This window comes from Stegostoma tigrinum, chromosome 46, assembly GCF_030684315.1.
Source record: "Stegostoma tigrinum isolate sSteTig4 chromosome 46, sSteTig4.hap1, whole genome shotgun sequence".
In the NCBI taxonomy this organism is placed as follows: Eukaryota; Metazoa; Chordata; class Chondrichthyes; order Orectolobiformes; family Stegostomatidae; genus Stegostoma; species Stegostoma tigrinum.
The window spans coordinates 3345296-3356832 of record NC_081399.1 but is presented as its reverse complement, the minus strand read 5'-3'; positions in this window follow the sequence as shown (position 1 = coordinate 3356832).

Sequence of the window (11537 nt, the reverse complement as noted above, 5' to 3'; positions counted from 1 at the left end):
GAGATAAAAGCAGTTAATGTTGTCTACATGTACTTCAGTAAAGCCTTAGAAAAGATCCCTCATGGCAGACTGGTACAAAAGTTAAAGCCGCATGGTATCAGGGATGAGCTGTAAAATGGAGACTGAAATGATTATGGGTAATGGCTTCACATTAAGAGACAGAGGGTCGGGCTGAAGGACATTTTTTTTTGGAATGGAGCATTGTGAGCTGTGGTGTTTGACAAGGATCAGAGCTGTTGGTGGTCTATATAAATGATTTGGAGAGAAAAGTGGCTGCTCTAATAATAAGTGAGTGGATGCTACAAAGATTGATTGAGATGCAGATAAGGAGGATGATTGTCAGAGGATGCAGCAGGACTAACATCAGTTGGAGGCATGGTCAGAAAAATCGAAGATGGAGTTTCATCAGGACACATTTTGAAAGTCAATAAATGTGGATATTACACACTGAATAGCCGAGTCCTTAGGAGTATCGTTTTGCAGAGAAATGTGAGTGTGCAATTCTACAAATCGCTGGAGATGGTCCAAGTGAACTTATGGTGGGGGTGGAAGATGTTGGTGAAGAGGATGAACTGTTCGAGCTCCTCTTGGTAGCACCAGGCGGCGCCGATACAGTCATCAATGTAACAGAGGAAGACGTGGGGCTTGGGGCCAGTGTAGGTGCGGAAGAGGGACTGTTCCATGTAACCTACAAAGAGGCAGGCATAGCTTGGGCCCATGGCCACCCGCTTTGTCTGTAGGAAGTGGGAGGAATCGAAAGAGAAGATGTTGGCGGTGAGGATGATTTTGGCTCAGCAGATGAGGGTTTTAGTGGAGGGGGACTAGTCGGGTCTGCGGGACAGGAAGAAGTGGAGGGCCTTGAGGCCATATGCATGAGGAATACAGGTCACTGAAGGTGGATGTGCAGGCAGACTGGTAAATAATCAGGGGAAAAAATGAAGCCTATGGCTGGCTTGCCTTCATTGGACAGGGAATTGAGTATAAGGATAGGCAAGCGAAGTTGCAGCTTTATAGAAGTGTAGTTCAGCTGCAATTGTATGCAGTGCACGATAAGAAGGATGTGGATGCTTTGGAGAGGGTACAGAGAAGGTTTACCAGAATGTTATTTTGTACGGGGCTATTAGCTCTGAAGAAAGTGTTAACAGATTGGGTTTGATTTCACTGGAACATAGGACGTTGAATGGAGATCTGATGGATGTTATAAGACTGTGAATTACATGGATAGAGTTGAAAGTGTAAGGTTTTTTTCCCCCAGGTTGGAGGGGTCAATTACCAGACAACACGGGTGGTAGGTACGGGTGGAAGCAGGTTTAAAAGAGATGCCCGATGCAAGCATTTTACACAGAGGGTACAGAGTATGCCTGGAAAGTGCTTCCAGGGGCGGTGGTGGAAGGCAAAGGAACAGCATTCAAGAAATACTTGGATTAATACATGAATGGGTAGAGAATACAGGGATAGAGATCCTATAAGTCAAGGCACTTCTAGGATGGACTCAACACGTGCTTGGAGGGCTGAAAGGCCTGTTTCTGGGCTGCATTGTCTTTGTTCTTTGGTCTTTGAAATAGGAACAGGAGTAGGACATTCGACCCATCTGCTCCTTCATTCAATAGGTTCATGGCGGACCCAACACTCGTTACATCCACTTCACTGTCCTTTCCTCATGAAGCTTGATTCACTTTCTGAGGGGAGACAATGACCTTGCATTGTTATCGAATGACTGTTAATCCAGCGAGACAGGTACTGTTTTGTGGGACAGATTTCAAATCCTGCCACGGCAACTAGGGGCATTTGAATTCAGAAATACTTAAATTTAACAGGCCAATGGTGACCGTGAATACATTGTCAGTTGCCAGAAAAGCCCACCTGGTTCATTAATGTCTTCTAGGGAAGGAAACATACTTACCCAGCCTGTCCTACATGAGATTCTAGACCGACAGTAATGTGTTTAACTCTTAATTGCCATTTGAGCACGGATGAGCAATAAATGATGGCCTAGCTAGAGACGTCCTCATCCCATGAAAGGATAGAGAAAAAAAAATTAACACCTATCTACTTCAACTGTAAATTCAAACTAGACCACTGCCTCCATAACTCTCTATGGCAAAGTGTTGATGTGATTACCTATATCTGTATGATTAATTCTACGACATGCACTGCATTTCTAATGTCAAAGGAATATGATCGCAATCGATAATAATGCACAGAAATCTGGGAGATGGCACAGGTCAATTAATAACTGTGTAGAAGACTATCTGAAGTAGCATCAGAAAGTATGCCATAAAGCCCCTTGTGCTTGCTCCACGATTCATTCAAATAAATCTGATTTAACATTCCTTAAATTCACATCTATGCTCTTACAGATCACCATTCATTTTCATAGCCATCCAGAATTCTATCCAGCCTAACCTCAATCGCGTACAAGGACTCTACTTTCTGAGGTCTCGGCATTAAGGAGTTTTAAAGACTTGTAACCCCGTGAGAGAAGAAATTCCTCCTCATCTCGAACTTAAATTGACACACCTTTATTCTGAGACTGTCCCATTGGGAAAAGGCTTTCCAATGAGGGGAGACATCATCTCAGCATTTACTCTGCCAAACCCTTTAATAACCTAATGTGTCCATGGGATCACTTCAGATCTTTTGTCTGTTTGTGGAGTTCTGAAATAAGCGATTTTTTTCAAAATATGCTTTAAGATTTTTCGCCATCGTCGGAACTGAAAGAAAACCAGCACAACACCAGAGAACAATGGCATATTCCTGGTTCTCTGGGCATATACCAAGCATCTTAGTTCTGTAATATTATTCCATATGTTCAATTTCATGAAAAGTGTATCTGTTACTCAGCTGTGACATCTCCTCATGGACAAGGCAGATGAAATGGAGCAGCAAAAATATCTTCAGTGAATATGAATATGATAATAATGCAATATGTTAATTTTGTCCTCAACGAGGGACGGATTGCAGTATAAATAGAAAATATCTACTGCCTTCAGATTCATTACAAGTGAAGCCATCAGTCTGGATATATTCCAAACATTCTTCTAAGAATGGGACAGCCAGTAATTCTCCAGATAAAGATAATTTACTACCCATTTCTTGCGGCCTTTGGCCTTCCTGGTATGTCGATAATATGGAGATAGCCGTAGATGTTTGTTATTTGAAGTGAAGACCTGTGATGATTAGTGTGTTTCAAGGATCAGTTCTGGTTTCAGTTCTATCTGTCATTTATCTCAATAATTTGGATGAGAATATAGAGGGTACAGTTAGTACGTTAGTGGATGACACCAACATTAGTAGTCCAGGTGACAGTGAAAAGAGCTATCTAAATATACAAGGAGGTCTTGAACAACTTGGCCAGTCGGGGGAGAAGTGACAAATGGAGTTTAGTGAAGATAAATACATGGTGTTGTGTTTTGGCAAGAAAGGCCATGGCAGGATAATTAATGGCAGGGCTATGGGGAGTGTTGTTTCACAGTGGGCCTAGGGATGCAAGTACATAGTTCTTTGTAAGTGAATATGTATGTAGACAACATATCCAAAAATAAAGGGTTTAAACGTGTTTTTCTTCACTGGTCAGAGCTTTGAGCATAAAAGTTGAGGTGACATGTTATGACTCTGTGAGACATTGCTGATGCCACTTTTGAAATACAGCGTTAAATTCTGCTAGCTCTGCTTTAGGACCAATGTTTGAAAGCTAGAAGTGTGCATAGAGCATTAAATAAAACAAGGATGTTGATTTGCATGATAGGTTTGATTTATAAGGAAAGACTCGATAGGCAATGCCTTTTATTCCTGATGTTTGGAGGCCGAGGGGTCAATCTTTTAGGAGTTTATAAAATCATGAGCTCACTGATAGTGTGAATAGAACAAGATCTTTTTCCAAGGGTAGGGATGTCTGAAACAAGAGGGCATAGGTTTAAGATGCACAGAAAAAATTAAAGGGCAACCGAGGGGCAGCGTTTTCACAAAGAGTGTGGTGCATGCATGGAATGGGCTGCCAGAGCAAGTGGTGGAGGTACAGTTAATACGTTAAGAAGTCATTTAGACAGGAAAGCAAATAGGAAAAAATCATAAAAGTGCATGGAACAAATGCAGGCAAATGAGACCAGTTAAACTGCTGCTGCATTGTTAGCATTGATGAGTTGGACCAAAGAGTATGTTTCCATGCTGCATTACTCTATGAGTCTGCAGCTTCAATGATGCAATCGTTACAGCAAAGGAAGTGATGTCTAACACTCTGTCCCAGCTTGTGTGGCAGCTTCTCTGAATGTGCTCAGTGCACAGGGTATATCCAATATAAAATTAAAGGCTACGCGGCCGTGCATTGAGAGAAGTTAATCCCCATTATTAGAGTTACTTTAATATTAACTAGAGCTTACTGGAAGCTACCCGCATGCATCAACGTCGTTAGAAATGAATGAAAGCACAATCCATGTGGCTGTGATGTTACCAATCGTGGAAATAGCTTATGTAAATTAACCGGTTTTATCTCTTTTATTTTAAAAATGAGCTTAATCCATTAAGTCGGTCTGTTTGCTTGTTTGTCTTTGTTTAAAAGTTGGAGCTAGAATCACAGAGGAATTTGTTTAAACCGTTGATAGAATTTAGATTATTTTGTATTTATTTCTAATGTTCCTCCACTGTGGTTACTGCACAGTTTTTTTAAAATTTTGTTGTGTTGAGTGAAAGATTTATGATGTCACTTAGTCCCAAAGTCTGGTACTAAGTGCTCAAGAGTTTGATTTGGAATGATTGTGGTCGAATTTGGTGGTGATTAAAGTCCTTTAATTTGACTGTGCTGTGAATAAAATATCACTGTATTAGTTGGCCTATGTAATTAGATTAGACTCCCTACAGTGTGGATACAGGCCCTTTAGCCCAATAAGTCCACACCGCCCCTTGGAGCACCCCACCCACACCCATCCCCCTATAATCCACACCCCCGTCAACACTACGTGCAATTTAGCATTGGCAATCCACGTTGCCTGCACATCTTTGGACTGTAGGAGGGAACCCACGCAGACACGGGGAGAACATGCAAAAGTCTGCTCAGACAGTTAACCGAGGTTAGAATTGAACCCAAGGTCTCTGCTGCTGTGAGGCTGCAGTGCGAACCACTGAACCACTGTGCCGCCTTTTACTGGATGGTGTTAATATCAAGCCAAACGTTCAGTCTCTCTATTCTGTGTATTGTTATCCGACAATGAAATTTCCAAAATGCATGTCCATTTAGTTAAGAAGGTCAGTATACACAAGGCTGACAAAGAGTGCCATTGAGCAGTTTTGGCTCAAATGTTCTAAATTTTTGTTCTCTGAGTGATCCTGTTTTGTACTTGCTTTCTTTCTTTGACTTACAGCCAACCTGATGACAATAGTTATTCTCTCCACGGGAAAATGTGCCCTATCTGATTCGACTTCTGCTTACATGGTCGCCAATTGCAACAACGCCACTTCTGATGATGATCTTCAATGTGCATCACATTTTCAGCTTTCACTTTATACATCCTTTCTTTTCCTTAACTGGATTTTGCAAGTTTGTTATCTGCATGAGCTCTTCCAACCTGTACATGACAGTGTGGTTCACAGTCTTGTTCACATTTGATCGATATGTCGCTATATGTTGTGAGAAGCTGAAAACAAAGTATTGTAAATGGAAGAAAGCAGCTATAGCTATAATGAGCAGCACTGTCATAATTTACCTCTCAAATCTGCCCTATTGGATTGCATATGAACCTGAACAAGTTTTTGATAATTTACAGTGGGGTTGTCGCCTCAATTTGAACTTCTTCGCCTCTCCTGGAGGCGAAGCATTCTCTTGGCTGCAAAGCATTTTAACCGTTTGTCTTCCATTTTCTTTGATATTCATGTTTAATTCCTTAACGGTCAGACGCATTGTGGTCGCCAACAAAACTAGCAAATCCATCCGGGGATGCAAAAATGAAAGTCAACGAGATCCAGAGTTGGAGGTTCGAAGGAAGTCCATTATTTTACTCTTCACGGTATCGGGCAGTTTTATCCTTCTGTGGCTGACAGCAGCGGTGAGCTTTTTATCATCGAAGGTCACAGGCACTGCGCGTTATGATGGTGATCATGCAAATCCTGCCTACATTGCCACTGAAACAGGGCGCATGCTCATGTACCTGAATTCCTGTGCTAATGTGTGCATTTATGCAGCCACACAAAGTAAATTCAGGCAAGAGCTGAAGAAAGTGTTGTTATTTCCTTGGTCATGTGTTCTCAAATTAACTAAATGAAATTAAAAGTGAATCCTAGCATATTGTCTATCCGAGATAATAAAATGTGAGGCTGGATGAACACAGCAGGCCAAGCAGCATCTCAGGAGCACAAAAGCTGACGTTTCGGGCCTAGACCCTTCATCAGAGAGGGGGATGGGGGGAGGGAACTGGAATAAATAGGGAGAGAGGGGGAGGCGGACCGAAGATGGAGAGTAAAGAAGATAGGTGGAGAGGGTGTAGGTGGGGAGGTAGGGAGGGGATAGGTCAGTCCAGGGAAGACGGACAGGTCAAGGAGGTGGGATGAGGTTAGTAGGTAGTTGGGGGTGCGGCTTGGGGTGGGAGGAAGGGATGGGTGAGAGGAAGAACCGGTTAGGGAGGCAGAGACAGGTTGGACTGGTTTTGGGATGCAGTGGGTGGGGGGGAAGAGCTGGGCTGGTTGTGTGGTGCAGTGGGGGGAAGGGATGAACTGGGCTGGTTTAGGGATGCAGTGGGGGAAGGGGAGATTTTGAAACTGGTGAAGTCCACATTGATACCATATGGCTGCAGGGTTCCCAGGCGGAATATGAGTTGCTGTTCCTGCAACCTTCGGGTGGCATCATTGTGGCAGTGCAGGAGGCCCAGGATGGACATGTCATCAAGAGAATGGGAGGGGGAGTGGAAATGGTTTGCGACTGGGAGGTGCAGTTGTGTGTTGCGAACTGAGCGGAGGTGTTCTGCAAAGCGGTCCCCAAGCCTCCGCTTGGTTTCCCCAATGTAGAGGAAGCTGCACCGGGTACAGTGGATGCAGTATACCACATTGGCAGATGTGCAGGTGAACCTCTGCTTAATGTGGAATGTCATCTTGGGGCCTGGGATGGGGGTGAGGGAGGAGGTGTGGGGACAAGTGTAGCATTTCCTGCGGTTGCAGGGGAAGGTGCCAGGTGTGGTGGGGTTGGAGGGCAGTGTGGAGCGAACAAGGGAGTCACGGAGAGAGTGGTCTCTCCGGAAAGCAGACAGGGGAGGGGATGGAAAAATGTCTTGGGTGGTGGGGTCGGATTGTAAATGGCGGAAGTGTCGGAGGATAATGCGTTGTATCTGGAGGTTGGTAGGGTGGTGTGTGAGAACGAGGGGGATCCTCTTGTGGCGGTTGTGGCGGGGGCGGGGTGTAAGGGATGTGTCGCGGGAGATGCGGGAGACGCGGTCAAGGGCGTTCTCAATCACCGTGGGGGGAAAGTTGCGGTCCTTAAAGAACTTGGACATCTGGGATGTGTGGGAGTGGAATGTCTTATCGTGGGAGCAGATGCGGCGGAGGCGGAGGAATTGGGAATAGGGGATGGAATTTTTGCAGGAGGGTGGGTGGGAGGAGGTGTATTCTAGGTAGCTGTGGGAGTCGGAGGGCTTGAAATGGACATCAGTTACAAGCTGGTTGCCTGAGATGGAGACTGAGAGGTCCAGGAACGTGAGGGATGTGCTGGAGATGGCCCAGGTGAACTGAAGGTTGGGGTGGAAGGTGTTGGTGAAGTGGATGAACTGTTCGAGCTCCTCTGGGGAGCAAGAGGCGGCGCCGATACAGTCATCAATGTACCGGAGGAAGAGGTGGGGTTTGGGGCCTGTGTAGGTGCGGAAGATGGACTGTTCCACGTAACCTACAAAGAGGCAGGCATAGCTGGGGCCCATGCGGGTGCCCATGGCCACCCCCTTGGTCTGTAGGAAGTGGGAGGAGTCAAAAGAGAAGTTGTTGAGTGTGAGGACGAGTTCCGCTAGGCGGATGAGAGTGTCGGTGGAGGGGGCCTGGTCGGGCCTGCGGGACAGGAAGAAGCGGAGGGCCTTGAGGCCATCTCCATGCGGAATGCAGGTGTACAGGGACTGGACGTCCATGGTGAATATGAGGTGTTGGGGGCCAGGGAATTGGAAGTCCTGGAGGAGGTGGAGGGCGTGGGTGGTGTCACGGACATAGGTGGGGAGTTCCTGGACCAAAGGGGAGAAAATGGAGTCCAGATAGGTGGAGATGAGTTCGGTGGGGCAGGAGCAGGCTGAGACGATGGGTCGACCGGGGCAGGCAGGTTTGTGGATTTTGGGAAGGAGATAGAAACGGGCCGTGCGGGGTTGGGGAACAATGAGGTTGGAGGCTGTGGGTGGGAGGTCCCCTGAGGTGATGAGGTCATGAATGGTGTTGGAGATGATGGTTTGGTGCTCGGGTGTGGGGTCATGATCGAGGAGGCGGTAGGAGGTGGTGTCGGAGAGTTGGCGTCTGGCCTCGGCGATGTAGAGGTCAGTACGCCATACTACCACTGCGCCACCCTTGTCTGCGGGTTTGATGGTGAGGTTGGGGTTGGAGCGGAGGGAGCGGAGGGCTGCCCGTTCTGCGGGGGAGAGGTTGGAGTGGGTGAGAGGGGTGGAGAGGTTGAGGCGGTTGATGTCTCGACGGCAGTTGGAGATGAAGAGGTCGAGGGAGGGTAGGAGGCCTGGGGGTGGTGTCCAGGAGGAGGACTTGTGTTGGAAGCGGGTGAAGGGGTCAGTGGAAGGAGGGTTGGGTTCCCGGTTGAAGAAGTAGGCATGCAGGCGAAGACGGCGGAAAAACTGCTCTATGTCCGACCGTGACTGGTATTCGTTGATGTGTGGTTGTAGGGGGACAAAGGTGAGCCCCTTGCTCAGGACTGACCGTTCGTCCTCAGTCAGTGGGAGGTCTGGGGGGATGGTGAAGATTCGGCAGGGCTCAGGGTGGCTGTCTTCTCTGGGGTTGCAGGCTGTGGAGGTTGTGGGCGGAGCGATGATGTCGTCGGCCGTGGGCGGGGTTCCGTCGGCCGTGGGCGGGGTTCCGTCGGCGTCGACCGTGGGCGGGGTTCCGTCGGCGTCGACCGTGGGCGGGGTTCCGTCGGCGGTGGGAGGATCGGGGTGGGCGGCAGCAGCTGAGGTGAGGGTGGTTTGTGGGCTGTAGTACCTGGACGTGGAGGTGGTGACTGCAGCAGCGGTTCCGGAAGTTCTGTGTCCGGCGGAGGCGGATGTGACGTCATCGGTGGGGTCTCCGGCCGTGTCCTCATGGTCAATGGCGGCGGGTGCGTGGTGGGGGAGGGGCAGGGACAGAGTCGGGATTTGGGAGGCGCAGGAATCCTCTGGTGAGTGGCAGGGGCCAGTGAGTTGGTTGTACTTACGATTTTTGGTGTCCAGTAAAGCTGAGTGGAACTGGGTGTTCAGTCTGTGGATCCTGCGGAGGATAAAAAACAGCAGGGGTCCTTTGCAGGTCTGGGAGAGGGAGGCTCTGAGCTGGGGCAGGCTGGATTGCAGTGCCTGGAGGTGCCGGCGCATGGCTGCGAGTGTCTGTTTCAGGAGTCGCAGGGAGAACCGCTTCTGAAGGGTCTGAATGTTCTGGGTGTAGAGGTGGTCACGGTTGGGGCCAAATTGGGAAGGCTGAAATGTGGACTGTAGTCCCTTGGGGATGATCTCGTTCCGTAGGCAGGTGCTGAGAAAGGTGATATTGTCTATCCGCTTGTGTTGTCCTATCTCAGAAAGTTTTCTCGCAGAGAATTAAATTTCTTACATTTCAATTTCCTCAGTTCAAATCTGATTGTTTGAATAAAAAAAATGAAAACTGTATAATTATGTACCATTCTCGAAAAATATATGTATTGAGCGTCTAAGTTCTTTTTAACTAAATTGGTGGAATTTCTTTTTTCGTTGTTTGGTCACCATCTGAATCATCCAGAACTGCAGGCTGAAGATTCTGTTTCAATAAACTCACTCTGTCTGACAGTCAGATGGTATATGAATGCATTTTATGGGATCCCTCTGCCAAGATGTGAAATCTCACAGCCCTCCTCATTCCAAGCAGCATAGTAGCGGTGTTAGCAAGTTAACCATGATACTCTTTTTCAGACATTTCAGACGAGCTCATTTCTAAGTGCTGCTTGAATTCTTTTGTTCATTCTGTTCATTGCAAACTCTATCAAAATCTTTTACACACCTTACATATACCACTGTCCTACTCACAGGACACACAAAAGGAAGTTTGTTCTTACTCATTGCTATAAGATTCGTAATATTAGTTGGATGAAAAAAATAGTTTACACCTACTTCTAGAATTCTTTACTCCATGAGATGTCAGCAGCTTCCGTCACACCTGACCTAGGAGGCTTGTTTCGAGCCTTTATCTTGCAGGTGCATTATAACTCATTTCAGTCACACACTGCATTCTGAGGTGAAATTTACTGCCCTTACTGTGGCTAACTCTTTTTTTTACCAATTAAAACACATCTTCGTCATTGATAAGGCTAATACTCAAACACTTTCATGGCTCAATGAACTTGTCTAATCTCCTAGATTCTTAAAAGGTATAATTCCAAAGTTATCATTCGTCTCTCTTATTGCTTTTCATTCTAATGCTTGTTACAGGCTTCAGGTTGTCTGTTCTGACACATCAAACTGCCTCCTGCATACAGCTGTAGCTGAGATAACAAAATGTGAAGCTGAATGAACACAGCCGGCCAAGCAGCAGCTTAGGAGCACAAACACTGATGTTTCTGGCCTAGAGCCTTCATCAGAGAGGGGGATGGGGAGAGGGTTCTGAAATAAATAGGGAGAGAGAGGGAGGCGGACCAAAGATGTATAGAGGGGGAGATAGGCGGAGAGGAGAGTATAGGTGGGGAGGTAAGGCGGGGATAGATCAGCCCGGGGAGGACTGACAGGTCAAGGGGGCGGGATGAGGCTAGTAGGTCGGAAATGGAGGTGTGGCTTGAGGTAGGAGGTGGGACTACGTGAGAGGAAGAACAGGTTGTGAAGGCGGGGACGAGCTGGGCTGGTTTTGGGATGCAGTGGGGGGAGGGGATGAGCTGGGCTCGTTTTGGGATGCAGTGGTGCCAGGGGAGAGTTTGAAGCTTGTGAAGCCCACATTGACGCCATTGGGCTGCAGGGTTCCCAAGCGGAATATGAGTTGCTGTTTCTGCAAACTTCGGATGGTATCATTATGGCACTGCAGGAGGCTTAGGATGGACATTTTGTCTAATGAATGGGAGGGGGAGTTGAAATGGTTCGCGACTGGGAGGTGCAGTTGTTTATTGCGAACCAAGTGGAGGTGTTCTGCAACTCTGCTTGGTGTCCCCAATGTAGAGGAAGCCACAACGGGTACAGTGGATGCAGTATACCACATTGGCAGATGTGCAGGTGAACATCTGCTTGATATAGAAAGTCATCTTGGGGCCTGGGATAGGGGTGAGGGAGGAGGTGTGGGGGGCAAGTGTAGGACTTCCTGCAGTTGCAGGGGAAGGTGCCGAGTGTGGTGGGGTTGGAGGAGAGTGTGGAGTGGGCGAGGAAGTCCTGGAAAGAGTG